Here is a 10,884-nt window from a genome sequence, read left to right as displayed (position 1 = left end):
GCGCGACGGGGGTGGGTGGGGTCGGGGGACACCTGCGCCTGCGCAGCGCGGCCCTCCACCTCGGCGGCGTTCTGGTTGCTATGCCCTTTTGTGGCTGTGACTGCCCGCCCCCACAACGCCCTTCTCTGTCTCCGTTTTCTTCCCAGTGCTCTGAACTTTTGGGCAAATGTGTCAAGTGTGAACACAGACAAAGCTTCACTTCAAAGCTCGTGTTCAGGGCCCTTAAAGTCATAGTTATTGCAAAACTGCGACCGTCTGGCGAACCTGCCTTATGTAAGGGTGCTTGAACGTATGATTCACCAAACATTTCTGCCGACATCGCAAAGTTGTTGGAGCCAGAGTAGGAGAAAGACCACCCGTTTGAGATCATGGCTTGACAGGTCTCACAGGACAGCTCATCTCTCCGTCTCTATCCCCGTCTGGCGAGGCCTGTATTTCATGCGGGTTTCTTTTTTTGGAGGGGGGTGGTGGTGCGGGGGTCAAGTTAACTCCTCTTTCATGATTTGTCGTAGGGAACACTCCCTCCTGCCACCAGAATGGGTCCAATCTAGACATGTCTTCTCTGGCTTCCTTGTGCCTTGCCTTATTTGGAGGGTTGGAATAGTGGTCTGTCTTCGTGCGTGGTGAGATAATCAACACCAACATCGAAGGAAGGAAGATCTTTGCCACAGAGGATCCTAGTTCCAGCTCCCAGGTACTTATTTATATTTCCTAAATGTCAGTGGAGTATTCCATCAGAACTGACCACTACCCGTGAACAGTTACTACCAAGCTAACACTTCCTCCTTCCTTCACTCTTATTTCCGTGTATTCCACTCAGCATTTCTATTTAAGTCTTAAAAAAAAAAAAAAAGTTATTTTCTGCTGAGACCTGTTGGATAGGAACCCACAAATAGATCACTTAGCCATGCTTCAAAGAAAAAAGTATTCAAAGTAGAATTATACAAAATAGCCAAAAATATATTCAACGTAATTTCAAAATGAGATCGATGCTAACAGGATGGGATAATGCTCATCTTGCAACTTTATAGAGCTGAGAGGTCTGAAACAATTTGGACCCCCATGGTTCGTTCCTGTAGTCCTGCCACCAGGCAGCTGGCTGAGGTTCGCTTGACTGCACAGTTGGATAGGAATTGTGGGTAGGCAGGGGAAGCAAGTGAGGAACTGGTCTCTTGTAGCCTTTATTTCTGTCAGGCAGCAGTGAATGGTGGCTGAATCCCTGACAGAAGCAGCAGCGAGTGGCACCCTCTAGTGTTGCAGCCCTCATAACTCAACCCTACAAATGTTCCGGTTTGTAAGTCTAGAACACTGGGGTTCTTCAACCCTTGGCAGCTCTTGGCCCAGGATGAGACCTTTGGCCCTGAAGGCTTAACAGCTATCTGAAGCTCTTGTGGTGCCAGGGCCTGCCCTTGCTCTTCTCTGGCTGACTATAAGGTTTCCGTTAGTCTTGGCTCTCTACCTCAACTGCTAGGACTGCTCACCTCTGCCGCCTTAGACACAGGGTACCTGCTACTGCTGTGTGGGCCATTTTGCCGCCACTGCTTTCCAGTCTCTGCTGCTTTCTGTTCTGTGTCACCATCTTATCCTGCACTACTAAAAGTAGGCAAGACCACTTAAGAGCAGGTGTGTGTGTGGGGGGGGGGGTAAAGGCTGCAATACCAGAGGAGCTAACAACACCAGAGTATCCTGACTCAGCACACTGAGTGAGCCTGAACGTCCTCTGATGTAGCCTAAGGACTATACCTACCAACACTGGACAAGCACAACTGTTTGTTTTAAATAAATCATACCCAACACTCTGAGCTAATCACAGATTTGTCTCTTAACACTAGACCCCAAAGGAAGGGTTCCCTATCAGGTCACTGTGGGAATGATTCCAGGGTCATCTAGAGTGGGCATTGAGGAAGCAAAATAACTTAGATAAACTTTTTCAAACAGCTCTGGATGGCACTGTGCCTTTAAGAAGCAGAGCAGTCAGCTACAGTCTTTGCATAATTGTCTCAGGGTGTCCATGAGATGTCCAAGATAGGACATGAAACTAGCCCTTTTTGTTATTAAGCACATAGTTATTGTGCTCAAGGTAGCCAAATTGCTTCATTCTCAATGTCTATGCTAATTTTTAGGGAAATGAGCATCAGAAGGAACATATAAAATATAGTCTTAACGCACTTATTAGTACAGGTAGTGCCCCAGGGACAGGTGTGTTCCAAGATTTGCCTTAGTTTCAGCTACTCAGTAGACTGAGGAAGGAGGATCATTTGAGTCCAGGAATTGAAGTTGGTTCAGCCTGGGTGATATAATCTCAACCTGTTTCTTGATTTATTTTTTCTCTTGAGATAGGATCTCACTCTGTAGCCTTGGTTGGCCTTGAATTCACAGATGTCCACCTGCCTCTGCCTCCCGAGTGCTGGGATTAAAGCATTTCTCAGGGTGGTGGTGGTGGTGGTGTCTTTCTCTGTCTATTATTGTAGTCTCAGGAATTAAGATAGGATGGACTCTTAACCTGTGAGATATGCATTATATTGTCTCTCTCTTACTTTTTGACTCCTTTCTCTCCTGCTTGTTCAAACCCACCAGTGGAAGATCTTATTACAGCTTCCCAGGAAATCTGCCAGACTATACTCCTTGAATTTTAAGAGGGTCCCTTAATTGGCCCTGAGCCATTGGTTTTTAAATATAGAGACCACTTAGTGTGGTCTGAGGCACATCGGGTCACTTGTCAGGATTCATTTATAGGATCTGAATGGGACCACAGGAAGCATGAGCCCTTAGTCACATATGACGTAGCACTGCTGCCTGAGAAGGAGGTAATAGTGGGTGGCAGAGCCAGGGGTGTCTGCAAGAGTGTCAAACTCCCATAACAGTAGCATTTCATTGAAAACATAACTGTGCAAACTCTGGGAAGACTGTTCAAGATGATGGTGAACCATGCCTACAACTGTGGTCATTTCCTCAAATCTGAGGAAAGGCCTGTGGAGACTGGACAGACAAGGGTGTCAAACATGAGATCCCCTGAAACTGGAGTCATAGTTGGCTGTGAGCTGCCATATGAATGCTAATACCCACCTAGGTCCCCTGCAAGAGCAGTCAGAATGCTTAGCTGCCAGCTCATTGTTCCAGTCCTCTTCTTATTTCTTTTATGAGGGCAATTACAGAAATAATGCTTGTAATGCCAAATTGCCCTATCTGAACTCGTGTGTAGATCTGTATAGATGCTAAATAATTTGTCACTATTTCACTCTCTATTTGCCCCTTACAGAACATTTGCTGGACTATGACACTGGGATTTAGAGATGGATGTTCAGAGGCCAGGAAGGATGCTCTATTGAGACAAAAATCATATCACTGAGTAGCTAGCTATAAATATACTTTGCTTTGCTTGGTGGGAATATAAGATTTCTGGCACCTTACTGGCAAAATAAGTCTTTGTAACTAATTCCCAACTAAATGTTTTCTTTCTTTTTCCTGAAAACTAGTTTTGAATACTTCAAAGTCAAGTTCAAAACCTACCTGAGTTTTGTTTATATATACAAATAGTTTTTTCTTTCCTTTAGTGGATCCCACAATAATTTTGGAAAAAATAATCCCATGCATTGACTACACTGATTCAGTCGGCTTGTGTTCCGGTTAGTTTTATGTCAGAGTGACATGTGCTGAAGTCATTCGTAAAGGGAGCTTCCATTAAGAACCTAGATTGGAGGCTAATATCCAATATATAAAGAACTCAAGAAGTTGGACTCTAGAAAATCAAACAACCCTATTAAGATATGGGGTACAGAGCTAAACAAAGAATTCTCAGCTGAGGAATATCAAATGGTTGAGAAGCACCTGAAAAAAAAAAGTTCAACATCCTTAATCATCAGAGAAATGCAAATCAAAACAACCCTGAGATTCCACCTCATACCAGTCAGAATGGCTAAGATTAAAAACTCAGATGACAGCAGATGCTGGCGAGGATGTGGAGAAAGAGGAACACTCTTCCATTGCTGGTGGGATTGCAAGCTTGTACAACCACTCTGGAAATCAGTCTGGTGGTTCCTTAGAAAATTTGACATAGTTCTACCGGAAGATCCAGCAATACCACTCCTGGGCATATATCCAGAAGATGCTCCAACATGTAATAAGGACACATGTTCCACTATATTCATAACAGCCTTATTTATAATAGTAAGAAGCTGGAAAGAACCCAGATGTCCCTCAACAGAGGAAGGGATACAGAAAATGTGGTACATTTACACAATGGAGTACTACTCAGCAGTTAAAAACAATGAATTTATGAAATTCTTAGACAAATGGATGAATCTGAAGGATATCATCCTAAGTGAGGTAACCCAATCACTAAAGTACACACATGATAACCAGTCACTGATAAGTGGATATTAGCCCAGAATCTCAGAATCCTTCTTAGAAGGGGGAACAAAATACCACAGAAGGAGTTACAGAGACAAAGTTTGGAGTAGAGACTGAAGACCATCTAGAGACTGCCCCACTTGGGGATTCATCCCATAAACAACCACCAAACCCAGACACTATGGCAATTGCCAACAAGAGCTTGCTGACAGGAGCCTGATATAGCTGTTTCCTGAGGGACTCTGCCAGCAAATATAGAAGTGGATGCTCACAATCATCCATTGGACAGAGCACAAGGTCCCCAATGACGGAGCTAGAGAAAGTACCCAAGGAACTGAAGGAGTTTGAAACTCCATAGGAGGAACATCAATATGAACTAATCAATACCCCCCCCCCAGAGCTCCTTGGAACTAAACCACCAATCAAAGAAAACACATGGTGGAACTTGTGGCTCTAGCTATATATGTAGCAGAAGATGGCCTGGTCAGTCATCAGTGGGAGGAGAGGCCCTAGGTCCTGTGAAGGATCTTTGCCCCAGTATAGGGGAATGCCAGGACCAGGAATGGGAGTAGGAGGTAGGGGGAGGGGGGAGGGGATAGGGTATTTTTCAGAGGGGGAACCAGGAAAGGGATAACATTTGAAATGTAAATAAAGAAAATATCTAATAAAAAATAAATAAAAGAAGGAAAAAAATAACCTAGATTAGCCTGAGGACAAGCTGTGGTCCATTTTCTTTTTGGGGAGATAGGATGAGGAGACAGGCTCTCTCCATGCAATCCTGGTGGCTCTCCCAGAACTTGATATGTAGACCAGGCTAGTCCCAAACTCACAGAGATCCTCCTGTCTTTTCCTCCAAAATTCTGGGATTAAAATCATACACCACTATTCCCAATTCCCATTTCCTTGATTGTGCTTCCAGTGTGCAGTACCACCTCTGGTCAGGTGGTCCTTGGTTCACTAAGGAAGCAAGCAGAGCAAGCCATGGGGAGCAAGCCAGTAAGCAGCACCCTTCCATGGCCTCTGCATCAGCTGCTGCCTCCTAGCTTCTTCCCTGTTTGAGTTCTTTATCTTAATTCTCTCAGTGATAGACTCTACTAAACTGTAGAGTTGTAAGCAAAGTAATGCCCTCCCCCCCAGTTGATTTTGGTCATGGTGTTTTTCTCTCAGCAATAGAAACCCTGAACAAGACAGCTTAGTAAATCTCAAAATAATTAAAGCCTTTAAAAAATAAACTTGCAATATATTTTAAATTTATATTTTAATCTTTAAAATGTATTATTTCTTTTAGATTTATTCTGTTTTATGTATATGAGTGTTTTGCCTAGATGAATGTATGTGTACCATGTGCATGCCTGGTGCCCTTGGAGGTCACAAGAGGGTGTCATATCCCTTGGAACTGGAGTTAATAGATGGTTGTGAACCACCATGTGGAAGCTAGGAACCAAACCCAGGCCCTCTGCAAGAGCAATAAGTGCTATTAACCACAGAGCCATCTCTCCAGGCCCATAAACTTCCAACTGCAAAGTAATAGTTGATGTACAGGAAAGTTACAAAATACAGTTCTCTATGCATTTCACCCGGGTTTCTCTAATGTTAACACCTTCTATAACCACCATACGTTTGTCATTTTTTATTTTTTTGATTAGCTGAACATGTGGCATGTCTGTAACCCAAACACTTGGGAGATGAGGTTGGAAGATCAAGAGTTCAGTGTCAGCCTGGACTACATGAGATTCTACCTCAAAAAAATTAATTAAAAATAAATTTAATGTTAGCATATTACTGTTGATTAAACTACAGAAATAGCCAAACTCCATCAGTAATCCACTAATACTCTTTTACTGCTCTATAGCCCAACCCAGAAAACCACATTTAGTCTTACTAGATCGTTAAAATATGTTCAGTAGTGTTGGGAAGCAAAGAAGTCCTTCTTTTCCATCCTGTTGCAAACAGAGCCGAGTGCAGCAGAAGAGCAGTACATGGCAGATACCTTGGCCCCAGCTGACCTTGATGGAAGTGCTGAGCTCTCTGCCTCACTTCCCAGCACCTGCCCTTCTTGGACCCCTGTGTCTTGATTCCAGTTTTGTAATTACAATCTGTTTCTACGCATGACACAGTTTGACATGTGCTTTCATATCCTTGCCTCCTCCTGCCCCTCCCCCAATCTCTGTATAATCTTTATGAATAATAGAGAGTCCTTTAAATTTCTGTGGTCCTGTTGAACAATTCAGTGGTTAAACTCTGCCTCTAAACCGTGGCCTGCAGTGGGAGGCTTAGAGGTTTTCATATCCCCATTTGTAGGTGGCAGAAAGAAAATGAGAGCTGTAGTAAGATTTGAACTTCATAATTAGACCATTTAAAAGAGCTTGTGACAGGGTTGCTGGTGGGACGACACCCTGAGAACCGAAGCTTGATCTCTGGAACCCAAGTAGAGGAAGAAGAAAGTGAGCTCCTGTAGAGTATGTGTGGCCTCCACACATGAGGCGTGGCACTTGAGACCCTAAAATAATAATAGTAGTAATAATAATAAAGAGTTCCTGGTACTATGAGAAGAACTGAATAAATGTATCCTTTTCCTGTCACTGTGTCCCAGAAAGAGTAGCTGCATCAACCTACAAGTTAGATAGCCAAAAAAGCAACAAAGACTTAGTGTTAGAACAATAACAACAACAACAAAAAAAACTAAGAAGATCACACTTTATTGAACAGAGAGAGTTGTAAGGAGGACTCTTCTATTGATAAATATAAAATTTGAGACAGAATTTTAGAAAGCAAAGAAAATAATATTTTTATAACTGAACATCACACAGAGCAAAATTATTGTAATGTTTTTCTGTATGGATCTAGTTTTCTTTAATCTCTTTGAAATGAAAGTGAGCATAGTTCTCAGCACCTTTCAAGCCCGGATTTCACTGCAGCAATAAGTAAGTAGGGGAAATGTTCTAATTTGTAGGTGTTTGTCGGGAGCCATCTAGGATAGCAGGTAGCCTTCCTGGAGATGGCCCGCTATTTTTGCATGGTCTGTGATTGGTGAGTTCTATGAGGCAAGGTCCCAAAGAGACTTCATCTCAGGATTGCTTCTTGCATCTGATAATGCCTTTCCTGTCATCATCAAATTAATATAATAATTCCTGGCCATTAGCCCATCCTACTGAGCAGATTTCCTGCAGATCAACATCAAGATGAACTTCCATGAATTAATGCTGTTTAGATGAATTAATGATTTTATAGAATCCCTGATTTAATTCAAATAATCTTAGGAAGAAAAGTTTTAAGAGATGGTTTTAGTTGCTTTCTAGGAAGCGGTGACAAAGTTAGAGCCAAGAGTAGAATGTGCCCACTCCTCATAAAGTAAAGGCTGCATAATAAGAAATACAATTTCACTAAACAGAGAAATGGGTTTGGGACAAATTTTGTGTTCCGGGGAAAACATTCAGGTCCAAGGATGAAGCCACAGGTGTGCGCTATGATAAGACAAGGCCATGAAGAACTGTTGCTTTGAACTTAGAACGAGTTTATGGGATGAAACGCTGCTTTGAACTTGTTATTGATATCTTTCTGTTACTCCCCTTTTATGTAACATTTTATCTATGAGGCAATTCATTCTTACATAGAAAACTTTTTGTATTAAGGATATAAAAGGCTGAAAGCAATAAAGAGAGGTGGTGCAGCCATTTTCCACTTCGTCCGGTGTGTCTGTGTCTGTGAATGACAGCCTTGCCTTTTCCCTCTGGTTCAGAAAGAGTTCACGAGCTCCCTGGCCAGTGAGAAACTTCTGGCTGACTCTCCAGAAAAAAAAGGAGCACTAGCAATAAGTCCTCTACTGAGTCCCCTGCTGCTATACAGCATATGGCAATTGCCAGAGAATCCTATAGCAATTTTATAAAGAGTTTTATAAGAGTTAAGTTTTTCAGCACTTGATGAAGCACAGAACAGTTAGAGAATGAAAAGGCCAGAGATCCTCACTCTTCTGACCCACATCTACAGGCTGTGCCCCACTTCCCAGCTGGCAGGCTCTGGCAGATGTTATTATTATCATCAAAAGAGAAAGGGTTTAGTATATAAATAACTTCTGCAGTGATATAAATTGGCTTTTTTTTTTATATATAGCCAACTTATGTCACTTTTTACACTTTTTGGAGAACTTTTAGTCAAGTTTCAGGTGACCTTTGAGTTTAAAATAAGAATTATGGTCCATATCTTAAAGATCTGGAAAACAAGGCTTAAAGGAAGAAAGCTTATCTGAAAGGGATTCACAGATGAAGTGATGTAGCACTAAAGCTTGGGCAGAGATGTGTAGGGCTTCCTTAGGTAGGGGGCTAGGACAGAGCACAGTGGTTGAAGGGAGGAATGTGCTATATGGGGTCAGATTCTTCCATATGTGGAGGTGGCGATTGTAGAGGACCAGCCTACAAGTATGGACTGTAGGCTTGACAGAGATTACTTTCTGGCAAAGCTGAGTGACAGGGGGCCATCTTAGTTTGGAAGAGACACTGTATAGAACACAAACAGGGAAGATCCTGACCTGGTATTGCACAATAGCTGCTGTGTTCTACTCCTGTTGGTAAAGAGCTCTTTAGGCCCCAGTGTGGTAACAATGACCAAGAACAGACAGCCAAGATAGCAACACTAGCACAATATTGCATGCAACAGAAACACGAGGTTGAAGAGCAGGAAACCACTGGGTCCTGACTGGATTTGTCATGGGTGCACGCTCCCTCAGGACAGTACTATTTCATTTCTTCTTCTTCTTTTTTTTTTTTCTTTTTTCTGCTTACTTTGCACCAATTTTGTTCCTGTCAGTCAACACTAGCTGAGTATTTGTGATAATAAACCAGGATTTGTGACTGAAGACAAACCATCCTCAGGGGTGGTGCATTTGGCAGGCTACCTGCCCGGGTAAGCAGCATCAATATGAACATTGTACAAACCAGTTTTGAACAATTTGTCTCAGAAGTCATTATTCAGAGGACTTGCACATTTTATTGTCTCTAGAAAGCAGAGCCCCCCAAGGCCTCTAGAGCTTTCAAGTTTAGCATTGTATTATATAGAAGACTTTCTCTTGATAGTAGGAGAGCGCAGCGTGAAGCAGTTCTGTGAGAGTGGTCTGTGTCTCCTGTTTACCATCTCACAGAGAACTGGGTTCCTGCCAAGGAGAACTTGGACTGTGATAGATTTTCCAGGACAATGAACAGGGTGGTCAAAGTGCTTTGTTTTAAGCCTACCAGACCGGAAGGCCTGCAGAGCTGAACTTCCTCTGTCTACAGAGAGAGAGCTGTAGAAATGCTGGTTAGCCCACCCTCCTGATCCTGGCTTTCTGGAATCGCCATGATCTTCTGAGTGGTATCACAGCATTTACTAGGAACAGACCACCAAAAGTGATCCCTTCCCATGCTGGCTTCTTTAGACACAAAAGTCTATCATCTCAGCAACAGCAGCAACAACAGAATCATCTTGGGATGTGTGAAGAGGGGAATATAGAAATTACAGAGTGGAATCAAGCTGGAAAATACAAATGCCAACAACACAGAGTACATCGAAAGCTTTAGGAAGAAGAAAGTGTACTTTGCATGCTAGCTGGCTTCTAGAATGTTAATTATAAATGCAGTGGGTCTAATTACTAGTGTACTGTAGGAGATGGTCTTATAAAGGATCCCTCAGGGGAACCTGCTCTGATCATTTGTTCTGTTTCATAGCTGTGTGTCTTTTACACTTCGACTTTTTGCTTTGTTTTGTAGTGTTCAGTGATAACCCAGGGCTGCCTCCATGCTAGGCAAGTTCTCTCCACCTGCAGCTCACAGTTTTGAGGCAGAGTTCCAGTATGTAGCCTAGCCTGGCCTCAAACTCACGATCCTTCTGTTTTAGTTTGCCAGTTTGCAGAGTACTGTGACCACAGGCATTTGACACAGCATTTGACAGTCCCCTTACCCACAACTCTTTAAAGCGATAATCATTTGTAATTTTCTTATAAACGAAATAAGTTGGTCTTTACTCTCAAGCAGTTTGCTTGGTTTGTGTTATTTTCCTTGGAAGGACGCAAAGGTTTGCGTTCTCTGTATTTAAGACACTCTGGGTTATTATTTCTCTTCCCTGTTGTTTTTAATCTCCTAACATGACCTCGACTTTATGATCAAGACAGGTAAGCATCTTTATGATGTGGCCTGGAAGAATGAGGAGAGGTTAGAGCACCCTGTCGCCTACCTGTGGAAATTTACCTGTCTATCCATCATCTAATTATCATACTATATTGTCATTTAAACCCTGAAATGTCATCATAGGCTAGCAGCTCCATGTTTTAAAATGCAAACACCCTGAAGGATTATTCCATTAAATGGTCTACTACAGAATGACACTTGTCTTAGTCAGGATTTCTATTCCTGCACAAACATCATGACCAAGAAGCAAGTTGGGGAGGAAAGGGTTTATTTGGCTTACACTTCCATACTGCTGTTTATCACCAAGGAAGTCAGGACTGGAACTCAAACAGGTCAAGAAGCAGGAGCTGATACAGAGGCCATGGAGGGATGTTCTTTA

At 42.6% G+C, this 10,884-nt stretch overlaps 1 long non-coding RNA gene across 1 annotated transcript; it reads left to right on the top strand.

The window, feature by feature from the left end:
• Positions 1-54: 54 nt before the first annotated feature.
• LOC115032780 lies at positions 55-3,747 on the top strand. The gene is made up of 3 exons (XR_003838406.1): positions 55-380; positions 513-694; positions 3,260-3,747. It is a non-coding gene; the product is annotated as an uncharacterized LOC115032780 (long non-coding RNA).
• The last annotated feature ends 7,137 nt before the right edge of the window (positions 3,748-10,884 follow it).

The sequence above is a fragment of the Mus caroli genome, chromosome 12 (assembly GCF_900094665.2).
Source record: "Mus caroli chromosome 12, CAROLI_EIJ_v1.1, whole genome shotgun sequence".
Taxonomy (NCBI): domain Eukaryota; kingdom Metazoa; phylum Chordata; class Mammalia; order Rodentia; family Muridae; genus Mus; species Mus caroli.
This window is presented reverse-complemented; position numbering and strand designations above follow the sequence as displayed.